The sequence below is a fragment of the Bacillus rossius genome, chromosome 2 (genome assembly GCF_032445375.1).
Source record: "Bacillus rossius redtenbacheri isolate Brsri chromosome 2, Brsri_v3, whole genome shotgun sequence".
Classification (NCBI taxonomy): Eukaryota; Metazoa; Arthropoda; class Insecta; order Phasmatodea; family Bacillidae; genus Bacillus; species Bacillus rossius.
Genome location: NC_086331.1, coordinates 62,068,059 through 62,092,403, shown reverse-complemented (window position 1 = coordinate 62,092,403; position 24,345 = coordinate 62,068,059).

Sequence of the window (24,345 nt, the reverse complement as noted above, 5' to 3'; positions counted from 1 at the left end):
GCACAAAATGTCTCAAGAAACGGCCACAATTATCAAAGCGAAATAAATCCGCAAAAACGACAATGCTTCTGGCACGTATTGCTAAAAATAAAAAAAGTATGTACATTGAGTGTTATATATATTATTATACATACACGGATATGAGACATTTATGTGTGACCTACTGTAAAAAATTAAAAATAATACTGAAAACTGACTGTCCTGGAATTTAAATTGAATTTTTAACATTTGTAAGAGTTTATAAAATATATTTGCTCTAAACACATTTCAAACGGATTTAAGGTTTCCTTTTATGCTTAGAAATAATTTGTATATGCCTGTAGTTTGAAAATTTTTTAACGATACATTACACTTCGTCGGTCTAATTAGCAAACCTCGTAACTCCACTTTTTGTCAAAAATTGGTTTTTGGTACTACTATATACTCAGTAATGTGTTCTATTACCATTCCAAAGATCATAACAATAAACAATCCCTATGGGCTACAATCCTATTTTCAGAAAACCTCTTATCTCCAGTTGTCGATTTCCTGCATATTAGCATACCTCGTAACTCCATTTTGTTAGTAAACAAACACAGTGTTATTGTTGGACTGTCTATTAATTGTTTTTAAAATAATATTCTAGTTGTTTCGATATTGTTTGTACGTATGGAGCAGGTACATTTTATTATTATCTCACACTTTAACTATTGTCCATCGGTTATTTATGCATACAAAACACTTATTGCAATAAATTATACTTTTCAAACTTTTGTAATACAGGCCATAATATCAAATGTTTTTGGAGGTAATGTCTAAACTATTTTATACGATTTAGCTATCCATTCTTCATTTCAGAATGTCAAGAGCCAAGAATGATTTCGGCATGGATCTCATGAGTACCCCTTGTAGAACATCATACATTCTTTACGATATTGGCACTTTCATTGTTTTCTTTTACTGTTTTCGATTTGAAAGCCAAAGATGGCTTCTGTTATCCGTGGAACGAGACTGAGAGGGGCCTTGGTTCAAATGAGTTTGCTACAATAATTTGCAACTTCATCTTGTCGCAACTACCTTTGAGGAACGATGCCGACAAATTGATACCTTATAGTGATGGTTGCTGCTATCAGAACAGAAATGTGACTCTCGCCAATGCACTCTTACAGATATCGGTGACAAAGTGTGTAACGATAGAGCAAAAGTTTCTGGAGGTCGGACACACACAAATGGGGGCAGACTCCATGCACTCGAAGATAGAAAATAAGCTGAAAAACAAGAAGATTAATGTTCCAGCTGACTACATTGCAACTTGCAGGGAAGCACACAGAAATCTATGTCCATATGAAGTTCATTATTTGACTCATAGTTTTTATAAAAAATTTGATCATTGTACACAAACGTGTATGTGATGAAACTAAGATTTTCCATTTTTTATTACTCAGAACGTTATTCCAGGACTTAATACTAGGGCGCCAGAGGTCATCAAGAATTAACAACAAAATAACACAAAAAAACTTATTTTATTGTTTTAATCATAATGAGAAACCTCGAGTCATGGAAATAATAACCAAACAAACAAATATTAAATAAAGTCTATGGGATGTCGTAGATAACCTGACTATTGAATAAAATACAAAATAAATAAAGTTCCTGAAATTGTTCACTGAGTAAAAGTTTTGGGGTTTTGCTCCGGCTTGCTCGAGCATGAAACGCCTAACCAAAAGACTTCTGGACTTGTGTACATATAGTTTGTGCCAATGTGAGTAAATTTGCTGTTAATCGCCGAAAGTCAATGTTCTACTAATTTTATGATAATCCAAAGTTTATATAATTATAGTTCGCGTATGTTGACGGTAAAATTTACGCCAATTTTAATATATAGCGATGATGCAGACCATACCTTAACTATAGATGCTTAATGTCGTTCGTAAAATACTTCGTCGCTCACGTGAATTGAATGCGATTATTCTGCATTCAATTACAGGGCGTCAATTAACATTGCCCAGTATTTTGACGTAATTTCCAGATCAATAACGCCGAAATTAGCATCGCCATGAACAAAATATTCCCAGAGGGAATACACTACCACACGCACTAAATGGCGTCATTTTCCACTCTTTCTCTTCTCTCTTGCCGAAATTAAATTGTTAATTGAAAAGGGCCAATCACGGCCGCGACACGTTAGCGTCCTTTTTAATGAAGCCAATGAAATGTCAATATCAATCAAGCATAGGCTCGTTAAAGCTGTTCCGAACGCCGCGCGATTATTTATTTTAGCAGTTGTCATGACGACACAGCACGAGATGCGCGCGCCGCCATGCGTGGAACAAAACAAAACACTGCCGAAAGTATCGGGAAGCGGTATTAACCTCGAACGTAAAACAATAATAAACAGTTTCAGTTAGTCTGATAATACAGTAGTATTATTGTTGGACTGTCTATTAATTGTTTTTAAAATAATATTCTAGTTGTTTCGATATTGTTTGTACGTATGGAGCAGGTACATTTTATTATTATCTCACACTTTAACTATTGTCCATCGGTTATTTATGCATACAAAACACTTATTGCAATAAATTATACTTTTCAAACTTTTGTAATACAGGCCATAATATCAAATGTTTTTGGAGGTAATGTCTAAACTATTTTATACGATTTAGCTATCCATTCTTCATTTCAGAATGTCAAGAGCCAAGAATGATTTCGGCATGGATCTCATGAGTACCCCTTGTAGAACATCATACATTCTTTACGATATTGGCACTTTCATTGTTTTCTTTTACTGTTTTCGATTTGAAAGCCAAAGATGGCTTCTGTTATCCGTGGAACGAGACTGAGAGGGGCCTTGGTTCAAATGAGTTTGCTACAATAATTTGCAACTTCATCTTGTCGCAACTACCTTTGAGGAACGATGCCGACAAATTGATACCTTATAGTGATGGTTGCTGCTATCAGAACAGAAATGTGACTCTCGCCAATGCACTCTTACAGATATCGGTGACAAAGTGTGTAACGATAGAGCAAAAGTTTCTGGAGGTCGGACACACACAAATGGGGGCAGACTCCATGCACTCGAAGATAGAAAATAAGCTGAAAAACAAGAAGATTAATGTTCCAGCTGACTACATTGCAACTTGCAGGGAAGCACACAGAAATCTATGTCCATATGAAGTTCATTATTTGACTCACAGTTTTTATAAAAAATTTGATCATTGTACACAAACGTGTATGTGATGAAACTAAGATTTTCCATTTTTTATTACTCAGAACGTTATTCCAGGACTTAATACTAGGGCGCCAGAGGTCATCAAGAATTAACAACAAAATAACACAAAAAAACTTATTTTATTGTTTTAATCATAATGAGAAACCTCGAGTCATGGAAATAATAACCAAACAAACAAATATTAAATAAAGTCTATGGGATGTCGTAGATAACCTGACTATTGAATAAAATACAAAATAAATAAAGTTCCTGAAATTGTTCACTGAGTAAAAGTTTTGGGGTTTTGCTCCGGCTTGCTCGAGCATGAAACGCCTAACCAAAAGACTTCTGGACTTGTGTACATATAGTTTGTGCCAATGTGAGTAAATTTGCTGTTAATCGCCGAAAGTCAATGTTCTACTAATTTTATGATAATCCAAAGTTTATATAATTATAGTTCGCGTATGTTGACGGTAAAATTTACGCCAATTTTAATATATAGCGATGATGCAGACCATACCTTAACTATAGATGCTTAATGTCGTTCGTAAAATACTTCGTCGCTCACGTGAATTGAATGCGATTATTCTGCATTCAATTACAGGGCGTCAATTAACATTGCCCAGTATTTTGACGTAATTTCCAGATCAATAACGCCGAAATTAGCATCGCCATGAACAAAATATTCCCAGAGGGAATACACTACCACACGCACTAAATGGCGTCATTTTCCACTCTTTCTCTTCTCTCTTGCCGAAATTAAATTGTTAATTGAAAAGGGCCAATCACGGCCGCGACACGTTAGCGTCCTTTTTAATGAAGCCAATGAAATGTCAATATCAATCAAGCATAGGCTCGTTAAAGCTGTTCCGAACGCCGCGCGATTATTTATTTTAGCAGTTGTCATGACGACACAGCACGAGATGCGCGCGCCGCCATGCGTGGAACAAAACAAAACACTGCCGAAAGTATCGGGAAGCGGTATTAACCTCGAACGTAAAACAATAATAAACAGTTTCAGTTAGTCTGATAATACAGTAGTATTACAGTGCCGCTCCCGATATAATTTTATATTTCACTGTCCAAAAAGTTAAATTCAATTTAGATCGTAAAACTAATAACTGGAACTGGTTACTTCACAAGTTGGCAACATTGCGATGAAAGTTGAAAAACGTTATTCTCTTGCCAAACGACACTACTCTTCGTAGGCTGGACAGTCGCACTGTTGTTTGTAAACATGATCTGTCTACATGTTGTGGAATATCAGTTACCTGATTAGGCGAAGCAAGGATGTAGAAGAAGGCTCACCAATCTCCATACATGGTAAGTGACAGCTGAGCAGAGAGGTCTACTGCGGTGTAAACCACAGTGCTGGGATGGCGGTTCAGCCAACAATACACTGTTGTAGGCGATCGACGTCGTGAAGACTGCTGGACCAGTGTGCTGTTCATCGATGATCGCATCACCTGATGTCACCAATGACATCACGATGGATGCTGTGGTGTCGTGCTGATGCGGACCCACCGGGTCTGCGGCGTGTTCGCTGGGGTCGTACCAACTGGTACGAGCTGCTGAGTCAAATGTCCAACACATGACTCTACATGTGCCTTGGACTACTGCTGCTGCTGCTGCTGCTGCTGCTGCATCTACTGCTGCAGACGGGGTCGAAGGGGACCGCAACAAAACTCGTTCAGTTCGTCGGCAATCAGAAGACACACACACGTTAATCACACGTCCTATAACAGTTCTTATCACTTGCGCAATATGAATATACAGCGTCCTGTGATCGTGCCTCATGCTATCACTAACCCCTCTTCTTCTCTTGCTCCCCTACTCTAACATAAATTAAATGACTCGAGATTCCTCAAACTCATAAAATTAATAATTCATAACAACTTAATAATAAATATAAACATTAATTGAACACATAATAACTCTGTTAAATAATAAGGTAATGCATACATAAACAGTATTTGCAACAATAACATTGCATAGTACTTTGCAATAACAACAACAGGTTATTGTTTACATTTGTAGTAGGTGATGAATAAATAAAATATATTTTATGGATGTTATCAACATAATATCCTCACCTAGTAAATAATTACATTCAATTTCTTAATTGAGATTTGTCAATAATATTGGGCTTTCAATAACATATTAGCATATTTAATATGCTTCTCACATATCATATGTGAATATTTTCCCTCATTATATGTTACACAATAGATACACTTATTTACAAGAAGAGACATTATTTGCTTCTCAGCTATGAAATAATGACAATAACCTCAAGATAAATATTATTGATTGAGTGCTAGTGTATAGTGTTTATGTTTTTAAAGCTGTTCATTAAAGACAATCTTTAAAATTCTTTATCTTTCATTTCTTCTTTTCTCAATATAAAGTGGAGTGTTTTTACATCCTATTAATAAGAGTGTGGATGAAGTTGATATCCACTTATAGTTTCGGGTGTCCTGTGGGAACCCAATCAAAGTGCATTATTAACTACTAGACGATGAAGAAGCATAGGTAGGGGCAAGGCAGTAGCCTGGATCAAACTGTAAGTACTCATACCAACAAGTGTGTTCATTTAGTAGGATATTTGTCAACTAATCTTTAGGCCATTAATTATATGTAGTATTTAGTTGTGTGTTGCATTAGTTATACATTGTAATATGTCACATAGTGTTTGTACACATCTTATGCCAAATTTTATTTAAACCTCACGTGTATATCCATTGCTAATATGGTCGAACTCGACTAATAGGGTGATAATAACTGTGTCTCAACACAGTAACTGTACACACAGTACATAATATTTGGTATGTCCCTCTAGGACAATGTACCAAACCAACGCTCAGGCAACACATATGCTCCAAGCACAAATATCAGTTGGAATAAAATCATCAACTGACAAACACCCTAATTCTTCGAATATAAATTACCATATCGAAGCAATGAGGTACCTATACACCTGGATTACCTCTATCAACTTACGAGGATATATATAATTAAATTTCCTTAGTAACATAAACAATACAATGATTTTTTTTAGCATAACACAAGTAATAATGGTACATATTTGGTGTTCTAATTCACCACAGGTGTTTTGTAAGGCCTAAGCTGACTCAAATTGTAATTCCCTACAATTTTTCCTGTATCAGGGTCCTGTAGAGTGTAGCAGTTACATTTCTCCACAGCTACTACTTTGTAGGGACCTGAGTACAATAAAAATAGTTTCTTCGCTAGATGAGCCCACTTGTTACTAGTTGGTGCTGTACGGCGTAGAACTAAGTCTCCTACAGTGAATTTACTGATCCTGGATGCTGGCTTCCTTTTCTTCCTAAGGTCGGCTTCTCTTGTTAATTTATCTCGTACCAGTTCTTCAATTTCTTCCTGAGTTGGCCTCTCCATGTCTTGTTCTGGTTTGTCGCATTCCGGTATTAATTTCGGTGGTAACACCTCCGATCTTACTGAGCATAATTATTTTGATGCTCCTCAATTACAGCTTGAGAGTAGCTGCAATTCGCAGTCTGCTGAGGCTGCGTGACTGTGCAGTTGGGCGGAATCGGCTGCTGCCGAGCAAAATATCCACGCTGCATGGGGTACGATGTGGTTGGAGGATGGTTGATTGTAGAGAAACTCGCTGGTGATTGATTCACAGGAGCGGTGTCTGCTACGGGGGGATGCAACATATGCTGTTGCATATTGTTGGGTGGCTGACGGTTAGAGTAACTCCTGTACTCCCACCTGGGTGGCCTTCCATTTGGATCTTCAGGACGGTAATGCTTTCCCCACCACTGGTTTTGGTTGTGGGTGTAGGGTTTCTTCGGCTGGCGGTTTCCTTGATGTTGAGGTTGGAATTCCCTCCTGGTCTTCCACTTCCCTGTCCGGTACTGTTTCGCAGGCTGCCATGACGTGCAGTGGACGTTGGCCTTGCCGCCGTCGTTACCACGCTGCCAGGGTGTGTAGAGTGGTGCTGCCTTCTGATGTGTAGGCTTGAGGTCTTTCTCCACCTCACTATTGTTGTTCCTGGACAGCCGCTCCAGTCGGTCGAAAGCGAGGACCTGTTCGCGGAACTCTGTGATATTGTGGAAGCTGCGCCCTGTCAAATGTACTTGGTACTTGATGGGTAGCTGGGAGGTCACCATCGCCATGAACTCAATATCACCCATCTCTGGTTCGAGGTAGCGCGTCCTCTCGAACATTTGAGACAAGTGTGTCTCCAGAGTTCGGTTCTTCTTGCTATCATACCGCTCGGTATGCAGGCGTGCTCTCAATGTTCCCTGTATTTTCACATTCCAAAACTGCTGTTTGAAATGGCTTTTGAATTCTTGGTAGGAAGTGATGGTACTTTGTAATACCTCCCACCAGTAATACGCATGGTCCCTCAGTGCAGTTGCCATGCATTTCAGGCGTTCAGTATCACTTAGCCTGAACATGTCAGCGTATTCCTCGAAACGTCGAAGGAATCTCATTGGATTCTCTCCTTCATGGGCAGAGAACCTAGGCATCGCCTCTGACTATTGGCGTGCCGGGTGGTGCATCACTGCAACGGGATCCAAGGTGGTGTGTGTGTTAGCGGGGTTGGAGCGTGTGATTGGGAGCTCAGGTTGCTCAACTTGCGGTGAATCACAGCTACTGAGGATTTCATTGGCATTGGTGTTCAGGGCTGGGGCCAATGCTACATGGTGACTGGAGGTGCGAGTAAGATTGTCTACCCTCAACTGCAATACCTTCTCTTGTAGCTTGCCTACCTGCTGCTCTATGTCCATTGAAAACTCTGTCTGCCTTTTCACTAATGTGTCCACCTGCTCCCTCATGTCTGTGGTGTGATTGATTACCACATTTTCAATCATGGTCTGGCATGTGGATTGAATTTGTTCCAGGCCACAGCTGTTCTGAGCAGCTTGCTCAGCTAATTGATTTAACCTGTCATTCAGCTGGCTGGTCTGGGTATTTAACTCTGTTGCTAACCTAGTTGTAGTACTACTGCACTGCTGTTGTATTAGCTGCAACTGTGTATCAGTGTAGCTTTCGTGTTCTGCCAACTGCACAGAAATAGCAGCCACACTACTTTTTACTTCACCCATTTCACTTTTAAGGGTGCTATCTATGACTTCCAGTTGTTGTTTAATGCTATCTTTAGTGCTATTGAGATTTTCCTCCAACCTAGCATTCTGTTCTTCTAGCCTAGTACTCTGTTCTTGTAGCCTAGTACTCTGTTTTTCTAAACTAGCTTGTTGTTGTTTGTGGTTAGCTTTCACCTCCTGCCACATGCTCTGCAGCATGATGAGCAAGCTAGCACTTGTTTCATTACTTACTGCAGCTGGCAATGCAGGTAAGTGTGTGTGTGGTGTGGTGGTAGCTTGGGGTTGTGTCACATCCACTCTAGCCGCTCCAGCCTGTGTTACTGGGGTAACAAAATCTGTGTTAGGTACTTGGCTAGGTGATGTGGGAACAGACACATCTACAGAGTGTGTAGACTCCACACTGCTGTCCCTGGAGCTGTCCTGACTGACACGTCTACTCCTTCCCCTAGTTTACATATTTACTTATAACTTACAACATAAGAATACAATACAAATATGCACACTATCGGCCCCACAGTTCGTGCGCCAGAAAAAAAAATGTTGTGTCTCTTATTCCCTTCTGTACACAAACGTGTACGTGATGAAACTAAGATTTTCCATTTTTTATTACCCAGAACGTTATTCCAGGACTTAATACTAGGGCGCCAGAGGTCATCAAGAATTAACAACAAAATAACACAAAAAAACTTATTTTATTGTTTTAATCATAATGAGAAACCTCGAGTCATGGAAATAATAACCAAACAAACAAATATTAAATAAAGTCTATGGGATGTCGTAGATAACCTGACTATTGAATAAAATACAAAATAAATAAAGTTCCTGAAATTGTTCACTGAGTAAAAGTTTTGGGGTTTTGCTCCGGCTTGCTCGAGCATGAAACGCCTAACCAAAAGACTTCTGGACTTGTGTACATATAGTTTGTGCCAATGTGAGTAAATTTGCTGTTAATCGCCGAAAGTCAATGTTCTACTAATTTTATGATAATCCAAAGTTTATATAATTATAGTTCGCGTATGTTGACGGTAAAATTTACGCCAATTTTAATATATAGCGATGATGCAGACCATACCTTAACTATAGATGCTTAATGTCGTTCGTAAAATACTTCGTCGCTCACGTGAATTGAATGCGATTATTCTGCATTCAATTACAGGGCGTCAATTAACATTGCCCAGTATTTTGACGTAATTTCCAGATCAATAACGCCGAAATTAGCATCGCCATGAACAAAATATTCCCAGAGGGAATACACTACCACACGCACTAAATGGCGTCATTTTCCACTCTTTCTCTTCTCTCTTGCCGAAATTAAATTGTTAATTGAAAAGGGCCAATCACGGCCGCGACACGTTAGCGTCCTTTTTAATGAAGCCAATGAAATGTCAATATCAATCAAGCATAGGCTCGTTAAAGCTGTTCCGAACGCCGCGCGATTATTTATTTTAGCAGTTGTCATGACGACACAGCACGAGATGCGCGCGCCGCCATGCGTGGAACAAAACAAAACACTGCCGAAAGTATCGGGAAGCGGTATTAACCTCGAACGTAAAACAATAATAAACAGTTTCAGTTAGTCTGATAATACAGTAGTATTATTGTTGGACTGTCTATTAATTGTTTTTAAAATAATATTCTAGTTGTTTCGATATTGTTTGTACGTATGGAGCAGGTACATTTTATTATTATCTCACACTTTAACTATTGTCCATCGGTTATTTATGCATACAAAACACTTATTGCAATAAATTATACTTTTCAAACTTTTGTAATACAGGCCATAATATCAAATGTTTTTGGAGGTAATGTCTAAACTATTTTATACGATTTAGCTATCCATTCTTCATTTCAGAATGTCAAGAGCCAAGAATGATTTCGGCATGGATCTCATGAGTACCCCTTGTAGAACATCATACATTCTTTACGATATTGGCACTTTCATTGTTTTCTTTTACTGTTTTCGATTTGAAAGCCAAAGATGGCTTCTGTTATCCGTGGAACGAGACTGAGAGGGGCCTTGGTTCAAATGAGTTTGCTACAATAATTTGCAACTTCATCTTGTCGCAACTACCTTTGAGGAACGATGCCGACAAATTGATACTTTATAGTGATGGTTGCTGCTATCAGAACAGAAATGTGACTCTCGCCAATGCACTCTTACAGATATCGGTGACAAAGTGTGTAACGATAGAGCAAAAGTTTCTGGAGGTCGGACACACACAAATGGGGGCAGACTCCATGCACTCGAAGATAGAAAATAAGCTGAAAAACAAGAAGATTAATGTTCCAGCTGACTACATTGCAACTTGCAGGGAAGCACACAGAAATCTATGTCCATATGAAGTTCATTATTTGACTCACAGTTTTTATAAAAAATTTGATCATGCTCAAGTGTATAGCTCTATCAGACCAGGCAGAATAACTGGGGATCCATGTGTTACCGACATCGGAGCCTTGAAGTACACTCCAGATGGGGTTATTTCCTACAAGTTGGGTTTCACAGAAGAGTGGAAGAACTTGCCTATTCGCAAAAAGAACATTACTGCTAAGCCATTTGATAGTTTGCCAGCACTGTACACTGAGAGGCTGAAGATAAAGAAAACTAAATACGACCATTTGCAGTCCCTGAAAACTATGGAGTCAGACTATCACTTATTTTATGATAGCCTTCCTTTTCAAAACTGAAGCATTGATTTTCTGAGGGGTAATTTTTTTTTCCAATTTGTTGGAGTAATATTTATTGCCTCATTTATCAGTATATAAAACCTAGTTTTATCTTGATGTTCTTTCAAACGAATTCATAGTCAATGTTGATTTTATGTACTAGGCCTATACAATATTGCTGTTGTGTATTGTATACTGTCCTTACTGTTCAATATCGGAAATAACCCTTGTATTGTTAGAGATACTTTTTAATAATACACGAATAAATTTGGTGCTTTAACTATTCATCTCAAAATTGTTCTAATATCAATATTAAGTTTACGCCAATAAGAAGATTTACTATATCTTATCAAACCTCGTATCTCCATATTTAGTTTGAATTTATGATTGTAAAACCTCGTAACTCCATTAAAAAAAGGTTTAATAATTAAAAACTGACACAGAGTTTATTGACAAACGTCAGGGAGTGTTTTAACTTTTATGTGATGAATTAAACACATATTAAGTACAAACAAAAAAGTTATTCAGTTTTTTGCTTCTCTTGTAAAATTTGTCTTCAGGGAGTTACGAGGATTGCTAATTAGACCGACGACTTGTGTGCTAGTGACAATGTTAACCGTAAAAGTGCGGATGCTTGCGGGACAATTTTGATTTATATATGCAGCTATAAATACCTACCATTTTTATTAGGATGCAAATTTAAGTCTATTATTTTTTGTAATCTTTACTGTAAATTTCACGTGGTGGCACTTATTGTCAGCGACAATAAATTATAAAACAGAAACTGAGAAAACATTCCAGAAATATTTCTGTAAAATAAGCTTTTAGTTTTTCCATTTTAAAATTGTATACTGTGTTTAAATTATTTTATATGTCTATGTAAAAACATTTTATTAAAATTTTTCACTTAATATAGAAATCTTTTTACGTTAAAAGTGTTCCTAAATTATATTTTATGAGTTTCGGTAATGCCTTTGCCCACTCACCGATGGACTGCCATAGTGATTATACACACGTCTTATATTTGCTGTTGTGTGACTGAAAAACATTATGTAATTAACGTTTAGTTTTATTTAATAGCAATGAATAGTATTTAAAATTTATATTATTAATTTCATGTTATAATTCCATGTCTGACATCTAACAGGTGCGCAAGTTAGTATATTTAGGAGTATTATTTATGTGACAAAACAACTTAAGTAATTAATGTTGATTACATCGCATCACTGCAAGTCACTTTGGAAGAGAGAACTAATATCGCGGAACGAACCAAAATGCATGCTGATTGTGAGCTATGGCACAAAATGAGACGTGTGCGGTTAAAAGCCAGTAATTTCGGCGTTGTATGTCGCCGGAAAGAATCTACGTCCTGTTCAAATCTTGTTAAACAGTTACTCTACAAGCCCCCGTTTTCGACACTGGTAATGGAATACGGTCGTCGCAATGAGCATATTGCCATTTAGAGGTTTCAAGCACAAACCGGATTAGTTGTACAGAAGTGTGGTTTATTTTTTAATCTCTAATATCGATATTTGTGTGCAACCCTGACGGACTTGTTGAAATCAATTGTGGGCCTTCTGCAGTTGACAAAGGGCTTCAAGAAACTGCAATAAGAAAAAAAATTCTACGTGTGAATGACGACAGAAGTTTAATTCTTAAACGTTCACATCATTGTTTTTATCAGCTGCAAGGGACTTGAAACATACAGAGCGCGAATACTGTTACTTCATAGTAATGTCTGGTGTTAGTCAAAATTTACCTGTAGAAGGAGTAAAAAGAGATGAGCTCATATGAGAAACAGAAATGTTGCCGAAACTGACTAGATTTTATCGTAGGTGTTTACTACCTGAGATAGTGGCGCCAAATTCAAGCATAGGCAGAGCCATTAGAGAGCCAGTATACATTTTGGAAGCTAAAAGAAGCTTAGTAGAGAAACAGTAATCAAGACGTCAAAAACTGAGTAGGAAAAAACAAGGGATAAATGAATGTAAATACAATTGAAGAAAGATATATTTTTTCTTTGAAACTGTGGACGATTTGCCATAAAATATTCTGTTGTGTTAAAATTTGTTGACTTGATCTAAGCTTTTGGACATACGCCATTGCTAAGCACATGTATGTCTGTAGAAGAAAACTACAAAAAACACAAACTAAGCAAAAAAATTGCTGTTGTAAACAGGATATAAACACCACATAATATTCCATAACAGGAATATGGTCAACTAACAAAGAAAAACAAAGAAAAATGGACTAACAGAACGAAAAAACACACACAAATGATGACAGCACAAAAATATTGAACAAAAAAAAAGAGTCGCACCTATGTTTTCGTACCATGTGCGTCTCTGCCTGAGGACGGGAGCTGATAGCAGTTCCCGAAACGTCGCTTGTTTCTGTTTTAGAAAACTATTGTGTTTGTTTAGTCTTTTCGTTTTGTCGTGTTTTTGTCTCGTTTCAACTGTTGTGCTGAATTTTTTTGGGTTCAATATTTTTGTGCTGTTATTATTTGTGGGTTTTTTTTGTTCAGTTCTGTTTTTGGAAAACTATTGTGTTTGTTTCGTCTTTTCGTTTTGTCGTGTTTTTGTCTCGTTTCAACTGTTGAGCTGATTATTTTTTTTGGTTCAATATTTTTGTGCTGTCATCATTTGTGGGGGTTTTTTCGTTCTGTTAGTCCATTTTTCTTTGTTTTTTCTTTGTTGTTGACCATATTCCTGTTATGGAATATTATGTGGTGTTTATATCCTATTTGACAACAGCAATTTTTTGCTTACTTTGTGCTTTTGTCTTTTGTGTTTTTTGTAGTTTTCTTCTACAGACATACATGTGCTTCGCAATGGCCTATGTCCACATGCATTCCCATTGCACAAATCTTTCAAAGATAATATTAAAATTTGTACTAACATCGAAAACATTAAGTTAAACGAGAGAAAAAAATGATTTGTGAAGTACCTGTTCATGAGTTATATATAAGGTTCTAATTTTAACTGAAGTTTATGTTTTATGTTCTGTGTAGACATAACTTTTAAAATATTTCATTAGCATGAACTCCGAAGAACTGTTTTTAGTTGTTTATTTCGTGTATACCATTATGTAAAAAACGGAAATTGGTTTATTTATTTAAATGGATGTTCTAGTAATATACATTTCTTTAAATCTCTATGTTGATATAAATTGCGTTTCTACTATCAGTGATATGGTTTTTCTTCTCATTTTTCTATTTTGTATGATATATTATACTGAATGAGTTACTGTCACTATTATTTTGAATTATTGTAAAATATGATTTATAAAACATGATTTTAAAAGCTAATGTGTTTTATTTAACTGTGGTTCAAATTTCGCAACAACTTAAGAAGTGGTAAGGCTACGTAATAATTATTTGCAGTACTGGTAAATGTAATAATTACTACACGGTTACCAATAGTTGTACAATATTTGACATTAAACATTACACTTGAAGGTAAACACATTTTTTAAAGAAAAGTTTATCTAATATTGTATTAATTCTAATTGAGGCACATTTTTCACAATACCAATATTTTGAGCATTTTCATAGCCACATCCTCTGATAAGATTTTTCATAAAGATTAACTCACATCGCTGCATTTACCTGTCAATAAAGAAAAATATTTCTAAAATTTACAGCTTTGAAACTTATAGAACAGTATTTATGTTTCACAAATACATAAAACATTTCATGTAATTATTTTGACACACTCTCAGCTGACATTAATTGGCTGAAAATAATAAAGAAATATAATCAATGAAAACAAATTTAAATTTTGTGTATTACTTTAACTGTGAAGTTATATGTGGATGAAACTTTATTCAAAGACTGGCAGGTTTCATTAATGTTTTAGTATTATGAGATTTTTTCTCGCAGCAAATGAATTTTAAAAACGTAAATCAGTTTCAACAATGAATGCCCTACACTTAACTGAAATGAATGATAAAAACATACAACAACGTTAATGCTTAGTTCTTATTATAACAAATTTCTTTATCTAGAGAGAACTCAGCTTAAAAAAAAAATCGTTTTCAAAGTATAGTTATATTTCAATGAGATATATAATTATTTTTCATGCATTAAGCACAATTTTACTCTATTGAAAATCTCAGTGTGTAAATAAATGCTGATTTATCATTATTTCTTTGGTAATGGGAAACTACAAGGAAATATATATTTTTTAATGAGGCTTGGATGGCCACTTCTATAAAATTGAGAAAATGCCTAAGTGAATACGAACCTTCGTACTCACGCACTGATTTCACGTTACTTCTATGTAGAGACCCGGAAATTTTTTTTTGGATTATCTGACGTCAGGATAGAATCAGTGGCGTAGCCAGGATTTGTGTATGGGGGGTGTTAAGAAGCATGCCCCCCCCCCCTTTTCCGTATTAAAGCGGGGGGTCCGGGGGTCCTCCCCCGGGAAAATTTGTATTTTAAGGTGTAAAATATTGCTTTTTTTTTTAGCAGTTTTCGGTACTTAAATTTAAATATTGTAATGGTAAAAATTGTATTAATTTTAATATGAAATTTGTTTGCGTGATGAATAAGAAATTAATTAAAGATTTGATGCTAAGGGGGGGGTTTGAACCCCTAAAACCCCCCCCCCCCCCCTGGCTACGCCACTGGATAGAATTAAATGTCTTACATGTACTCAACCCATATTTGCTTTTCCTTTGGCTGATTTCTTATCATAGTTAATCAGCACTACCTGATTTGCTTTCTTCTTTCCAAGCTGGGCATCGCAGAGGGGTAGCCAAATAACTACCGCCCAATAATGAACTCAGTGGAACAGTATAAATGTTTGCATACTAGCTTGCGAGCAAATGAATGCGCGAAATTTACGTATCCCTATTTATAAGCCTATTCAGACTGATAATACTGGTTGTGATTGGATTCGCCTCTTTTAAATCTTCCGTCCCTGTTTCAGGTAAAAGATCAAACAGCTTGAGATTTGGTAACCAACTTTGTTTTATCTAATCTGGCCATTTGTCAGTCCGCGTTGTCTTGTAGAACATAAAATACAAACTATAAATATTTCCATGTTCACATATTATATAGCTCGCTAGGAACGCTGCATCTGCAAAGTTGTTGAGAGCTCTTCAAGCATAACTTTACCATGGTTATAGCCAATATATAACTGAAACACTGTTGACTTTTTATAATGGAAAGCTGAGACAGTACTTTGTAATTCTTTTGGTTAATCGAACTGAAATAATCATGCAAAAAAATTACAGATATTTTTTAATTTGTACATTTACATGAAAGCAAGTGTATCGTTGCAAACCTGGGATTGGATTCTTTCCCGGGCATTTATGCTTGGGTTGTCCCAGTACCTTAATTAGTTAAAGTTATTTGTAAAATTTCCCTGAAAAGCTTTCCAGTACTAACTGCGCACATAAAAAAGCACAATAAACAATTATGAAGTCCAATTACAAGGGTTAAAACATGTACTCTTGTACAAAAGTCAGTCTAAATTTAAAATTATATTACAATATTCGTAAGCGTGACAGTAAATATCCAGCTTTGTTGCGTAAAACACAAATCATAATTTCAAAAATAACCATAGCAATGTGTTGTACAAATTTACTATATTTTATCTTGTAATATTACGAAACATTTCTTGGCAACCGATTTCCAAAGGAAGTTATTTGTAAAAGTCCAAAAACATTTTTTTCCTGTGCAAAGAAAACGATATTCAAATTAAATAAATGATTTTTATACAAATAATTAACAGATTACTTCAGTTTACAAGTTTGCAAGCTAAGAACACATAACCATGAACGATACGGAGCTCTTGGTTTGCCTATTGTACTTGCACTTGGCAATTTTTTTATAAACTTAAGTTTTAATACGTCAATGTATTAGGTCCTCATTTTTTTATTTTTTTAATTTTTTTTACATTTTTGTACACTGTCAACGTGTAGCAAGTATATGTATTTATGTACATCGTGTTTTATTTCTTACGAAATATTTTTTCTTGAAATAAATAAATATACTTCAAGAAACGCATCTCGACTACCGTAAATTTTTTCAATAAATGACAAATAGTCCTGCCCTATAACTTAAATCGAATGAAAAAAAAAATATGTTTTTTTACATAATTCAAACATCTGGTCACTAAAGCGTAATATTCGCATATATTATGTGCAGAAGTTAAAAAATGCTTAATAAATTAAAAAAATAAGGTTTGTTAATAAAATGAAATGTGTGTGTAGGAAAACCCGCTAGAGTGACGGGGCTAATGTTGGACGTGTAAGTGCACGTCATCCTTGGACGTGGCATGAGATAGATTACAGTTTAAATGACCTTTGGTTGCAGGATTATAGCTAAAAAAAGTTTTACGTTATCAATGTCGTATTATCTGAATTCATCTCCAAAAAAAATCCTGCTCTATACGATGCTCAATGAAGATTCCGGCTGTCCCGGGCTTCTAGTGCTGAAACTCTGCTGAGTGGGTGTGACTCGCCTAACGGTCCGCCCCTAGCTAGGCACGCGCCTGTTCTCCTTAGTGGGAGGAGTTCCAGCTGCGCCTTGGTAGAGGACAGACGTGTCCCGGAGCAGCTCCAGCGGTCTTGCTTGTACAGTTGTCGATAGCACTTCTCAGTGCTATCACGGCTGGCAGCAGACGATCTTTGAAAGGTGCCTGTGTGTCTAGTGCGCACAGGCGTTAACAGTTGTGCTGTAAAGGTTAAGGTAATAAGGTATTGACGACCGACGAGCTCTGAGACACCCGGGGAGTTAGATCCCCTTCAGCCTAGCCTGAACCCGGCTAACTTAGTCCCGGGGGACGGTCAGTGGGTGCTCACGAGTGTGAGGAACTGACGCGAGCTATTTCATCATGGCGGACATGGAAGCGGCAATGCCCTCCCCTCAGGAGGACGAGACACAAGGCGACTGGCAGACAGTCGCCACAAAAAAGGTGAAGAGGTCGCACCACGAGATGGCGACCTCTCCCGCGACCGAGCAGGCGGGCCCCGCCCCTCCCCCCACTCAACAGCCACCCGCGGCAGCACCCAAGGCCCCGCGCGTGAAACCGCTCTTCGTGTTCTTGGACCAGGGACACCAATACCCGCGAGTCTACCACACGCTGAAGAACGCCCTCACTGAGCATTTCACCTGCTCAAACCGCGGGAAGGACCAAATACTGGTCCACACAGCCACCATCGCGGAGTACTCGCGAGCGATCAAGGCCCTTCAGGCCATAGGCGCGCAGCACTCGGTACTTCTCCAGCACCACGAAGTACCGAAAAAATTCGTGTTGCGAGGTGTGCACCGCCACACGCCCTCGGACTTCCTCCAAGAGGAGTTCGCCGCCCTCAACCTTCCAGTCCAGAACCACTGGTTCCTGGAAAACAGGCAGAGACGTGAGAAGTGCGACGCACTCGTTATCGAGGTGCCGCAATCGTTCGACAGCGAAAGAATTCAGTCTCTGCGCGAATTTGCTGGTATGCAAATCCGCGTAGATGACTACCGCCGCCCAAAGGGACCAGCCCAATGCAGTAGGTGCCAGCGCTTCAACCATGTGGGGAAAGGCTGCTGCGCAGAGGTTGTGTGCAGGTGGTGCAGTGGCCCACACAGCGCAACCGACTGCCCTACTGGCGGGCAGCAGGAGCACAAGAAGTGCGCCAACTGCAAGGAGCCACACTGCAGCAACTACAAAGGCTGCAGGGCCTACAAAACTGAGAGTCGTAGGCACCTCCCCCCCCAGGTCCGCCAGCAGCGCGAAAAACAATCCCGCCGCGACATGCGACAGAACCAGAGGGCTGCCGAACAGCCCCCCCCTCAGCAGCGAGCACCACAGGGCCACCGTGGCCCTCCGAGACCCAACCCCTGGGGCCCTCAGCCCCCGACCTTTGGCCAGTATCTGGCCCAGGCCAGCGGGAGCAGGTTCGAACCCCTGCAGCACCACTGGGAGCCCAGCTACAATGAGCTGGACTACCCAGTCCTCGCAAACAACCCGTGGCAGCGCGGGAAGAGACAGCCCCAGACCAGGACGTTCAAAAAGAACGCCACTGGTCACAAAAACGGCAAGGGCAAATACCCCCAGCCCGCGGAGGACAGGCCCCACCAGCCTGCCCAGGACAAACTGCTGGCAGCCAAGACTGCCCCAGCAGCCCCGACAAGGCACACGCCCGCGCCCGCACAGCCACAGGCAGCTCCTGTGCCTGTGGAAACCATGGCGGTTGAAGAGGCCCCAGTGCAGCCAACTGCCCCGCCCGCGCCCCGCGAACAGCTGGCCCCGCAATTAGGTCTTGCGGACTTCATGAAAGTCCTGGAGCAATCCAAGACTTTCACCACCGACTCAAGCCTTGCAGCGACCATAATACCCATGTGTCAACTCATGGTAATCTGGTGCGACCAATCTGTCCCTCTTGCGGACAAAATACAAGCCACAATGGGCTTCGTCCAAACCCTTGCTGCCAAGCTCAATGGCAGTAACTAATCTGGACCCGAGCTGTCACACAACTCTGGCCAATAGTCTTAAGTTACATTCCCTCCTATTCTGGAATGCACGCGGCATTAAAAATAAAATACCGGAACTAATAAACCATCTGGATAAATATAAAATAAAAATATCTGCGATAAATGAAACGCACCTAACGCCGACAGATAGGCTGACTATACTGAATTATGTAATTTACAGGCGCGACCGCGATGCACGAGGCGGTGGAGTGGCTCTTGCTGTCCACACAAGTGTACAACACTCTGCTTGCCAGCTCCCCGACTTCCAACACATCGAGGCAGTAGGAATCAATCTAAACATAAATAGACAACCGATTAAATTAGTCTCTATGTATGCTCCACCAGGTAGGTCCCTCGGCGAGGCGGATCTGGACGCTCTGTATGGGGCGGCCCCGAGCCTCCTCGCTGTAGGTGACATCAACGCAAAACACATTGAGTGGAACTGCAGGAGCACCACAGCGAACGGCAGACTACTCTACACCCACCAACTTAATAGAAATTACCATGTACATGCTCCCTCCGAGCCCACACATGACTCCGGCAGACTGAATGACATGCCTGATATTTTAGATATCGCCCTGAACAAACGTGTCAACACGGGATTCGAACTCGAGGTTGTACACGACATGTCATCGGATCATTTTCCAGTTCATTTGATATTCGATGGCGCCAACGTAAATTCCAACCCACCACGAAAAATCAGGGATTACAGAAATGCGGACTGGCAAGGATTTAAAAACTACCTTACAATAAATCTCCCTGATGCGACCGAAATAAACATTGAAAATGGCGATAATTTAAATTCCGCGATTCTAGAGTTAACAAACAAAATCCAGGATGGTATAAGCCAGTGCATCCCGGAAAAGGAGGTTAGGTTAGCACACGACGAGCTGCCAGAATACATCCGCAGCTTGATTTCACAAAAAAATCGACTGCGGCGTGAATACACACGGCGTCGCACACAGCAGACGAAACGCCGAATAAATGAATTACAAACAGTCATTTCCGATGAAATTTCACTCTGGCGAAGCAGCCAGTGGGAAACAAAAATCGCAAGACTCGACACCCAGGACGGAAGCGCCTGGACAATGACAAAGCGAATTTTAAACAAATCTGATAAAATCCCGCCCCTCCAAACAAACAATGGCATAGTCTTCCAGCCACGTGACAAGGCACAAGCTTTCGCTGACACACTGGAAACAGCATTCCAGCCCAACATGCAGCCTTGCGACAGGCTATTCACAGCGCAAATTTACCGCGAAATCCGTGTTAAATTGCGACAACCCACAATCTCTGCGCCTCTGCTCACACAGGCGCAAGAAATAAAGCGTGCTATCAAGAAAATGAAGCCGCGAAAAGCTCCCGGGAATGACGGCATTCAGGCTGTTGTTCTCAAACAACTCCCGAACGAAACACTAGAATATCTAGCCGAATGCATAAATGCAATGTTTAGGCTAAATATTTTCCCCTCGCAGTGGAAAGAGGCTAGAGTTATAGTCTTCCACAAGCCAGGCAAAAACAAAACACTGCCACAGAATTACAGACCTATCAGTCTGCTAAGCACTGTGTCTAAATTCGTGGAGAGTATTATACTACACAGACTGAATGTACACATTCACGAGAATGACATACTGCCGAATGAACAGTTCGGCATTCGCAGTACACATTCGACAGTGCATCAGCTAGTGCGCCTGACTGAGGAAATCACAAGCGCATTTAACGTACAAGACTACATAGTTGCTACGTTCATAGATGTAGAAAAAGCCTTCGACAGAGTATTCCATGCGGGGCTAATCTACAAACTTTACCAAACAGGATTCCCGGACTGCTACATCAAGCTAGTCGCGTCATACTTAGCAGGCAGAACCTTTAGAGTATTTACTGAAGGAGCTCTATCTGACCTAAAACAAATAAGAGCAGGTGTTCCACAGGGAAGCATCTTAGGCCCTGTGCTATTTAATGTATATGTCAGTGACATGCCACGCCCCGCACACCGACTAGTAAAGCTGGGCTGTTATGCAGATGACACTGTGCTGTATAGCAGATCCCACAACCTCCAGCTAGCTACCAATAGACTGCAAGTCGCGCTCACCGAGTTCGAACAATGGTGCACGACTTGGCGTATAAAAGTAAATACAACGAAATCAGAGATTATTGTATTTACTCGTAAAAATCTCCCGCCTGTAGAACACAGGCCGCAAATACGTTTGTTTGACGAACAAATACCGCATAAGGATGTAGTGAAATATCTAGGTGTTCACATGGATAGGAAACTACTCTGGCGCAATCACATTGACACTAGGAGAGCACAAGCGCAGGCTAGGATCAGTGCACTCTATCCAGTAATGAGTAGACGATGCGGCAGCAAGGTTAAAACCGGCCTACTGCTGTACAATGCTCTCATACGCCCAATAATTACATATGCAGACCCAGTCTGGGCAACAGCTGCCCCCACACACCTAATAAAACTGCAGCGGATTCAGAATAGGTGCATTCTAATCGCCACAGACGCCCCACGATACTGCCCTGTAGAAGCATTGCATCGTGAAACCGAGTCAGAGACTTTGCAAGACTTTTACACTCGTACAACACAAACTTTTTACGATAAATGCGTAAATAGTTTAAATCCGCATATTTCCTCACTCGGAAATTATGATCCCGACGAAACACAAAAATACAAACGCCCGAAATCCATCCTGGCGCATCGACCACCGTAGTGGCCCGTGATTGGCTGGAGGCTCCGGCCAATCACAGCGCACCTGCGCTCAGCCGAGGCCCGACCCCAACAGCGCGGTTGCGGACTGGCGAGAAAATTCTGCTTAAGAATCGCGCAGTTTTTACACTCGTATTTCTGGCAGCTCCAGACTTAGTATTAAGCATTTTATTTTTAAGACTTAACTTTAAGTCCTAATATTAGCATTAAGTAATAAAATTCTGAACATGTGCCTGACCACGTCCTGGAGTGCAAATATGCAACATTGGACTAGCCAATGATTGACATGCTCAGGTTGGCAGCACATTGTGACGGAATTAAATCCCCCCCCCCCACACAAGACGACACACCTGCGATTTGGCCCAGCGGGGCTCTAATGAATTTTTGGCCCAGCGGGGCCCTAATTAATTTTTGGCCCAGCGGGGCCCTAATGAATACACCAACACACAAATTCCCCACTCTCATAGGAATGTTTATTTCTTAATTATTAAGTGAGCAGACTCCCTATCGAAGAATAGGTGTCCGACCATGTGCCTGACCACGTCCTGCGGTGCAAATAATCAACATTGGACTAGCCAATGATTGACATGCCCAGGCTGGCAGAACAATGTGTCGGGCATACATGGCCGTGGTAACTGGGGCAACCTGGGTGCTGCGGCCATATAACTTATAGTTGTAAGATGTACCTTTCTTTTCTTTCAGCTCACCTGGCTGGCTGGCAGCCTGGCGGGAAACGACGAAGTCGCCCCCTAAAAACCAGTCATGACCAAACACCCAAATGCGGACAAAAATGTCCAAGTGCCCGCCCTTGCTTAGTAGATATTTTCTACTCTTCCAACTCTTCTTCCTGAGCCATCCTTCTATTCCCGTAGCCAACCAGCATGTAATTAATGCATGAAATGTTGCATCCCGCATGTAAGTGCCCAGGGTTTTCCCTGTGTCTATGCAGGTTTTACCTGGGCCCAACTTATCTAGTTTTAGTCTAGAATAGTCAGTGAGGGGAGTTAGTCATGGCGCCAATCGCTGCCATGGCTGGCCAATCCCCCTCCTAGCACACGATGCATGCACCCTCTCCCGCATGGCTAACCCCTGCATGATTAGAGCGTATAGGCTTCGGCCTGAGACGCACTTAGAGTCTGTCCCTAATCCAGACCCCTCCCAAACACACTTAGTTTTAATTTAGGTCAGGAAAAAAAAAATCTCCTTAGTGGGACACAGAGCTGGCAACACCGGATGAACACGTGATCCCGCCGGCGCACCCCTTCCCCCTTCGGACCCATCGCTGCCACGGTCTTATCTCTGTCTGCGATCTCTCGCTCTCAGCTACACCCCAGCACTATCTGGTGACCGTGATTCACAACTGCGACCTTGAAGCTTACCCTTTAAAAGCTGATCCAAGGATAATTGCCTAGGATTTGCCATTAGAATCAATGAAGTGGCCATTTATTATGGTTGATATTTGTGTTTGCTGTATTCACTGTATTCTTAAATGTGTTGATTAACGAATATGAATGTAAATATTGATAAAATGCGCCTAATGTGTTTGGAAATAATACTACTAATAATAATAATAATAACAATATTCACAAATGGATTGTTTATGTTGTGCCACTTAGATACAACATTTTTAATTGTATTGAATAATGGTGGCTGTGCAATGTTGTACTAAATTATTTGAAAAAAGGAAGTTGTGTTTCATTTCACAGGTAAAGTTATCAATTATAGTATTTAGATTAAGTTTAAAGGTCCCCACATGATCAGTCCGATCTGTCAGTTCAGACTTATCAATTGGAACTGAACAGTCGGAACTGAAATATGTGTGAAAGGATGGTGGACTCATCAGTCGGAACTGATGGACTGAAGAAGTTATGGCTTTCCTTTAAATTTAATTGTGTGCTCAAGACCCCTCAGTCCGAACTGCCATGTGTGGGAACAGCATCTCGCCAGTTCCAACTGTCTGTCCAAACAATCATGCTGATATGGTCTAAGGGCTAAGGACACAGCCAACTATCTGGTTGACTGAGTGAGGCAGAGGTCCGAGGTGGTGACTATGCTGGGATGGGTAGCCTCAGACTCCAGTCATAGACGAAGCTCTAACACCTTTCCTGATTCGCATACCTACACAGCATATCGCACCCCCAGAAAAATACCGTCGTAACTCAAAAATTGCCAATTCTACTTACTACACCAACAAACTAAGTGAAAGGTCCTC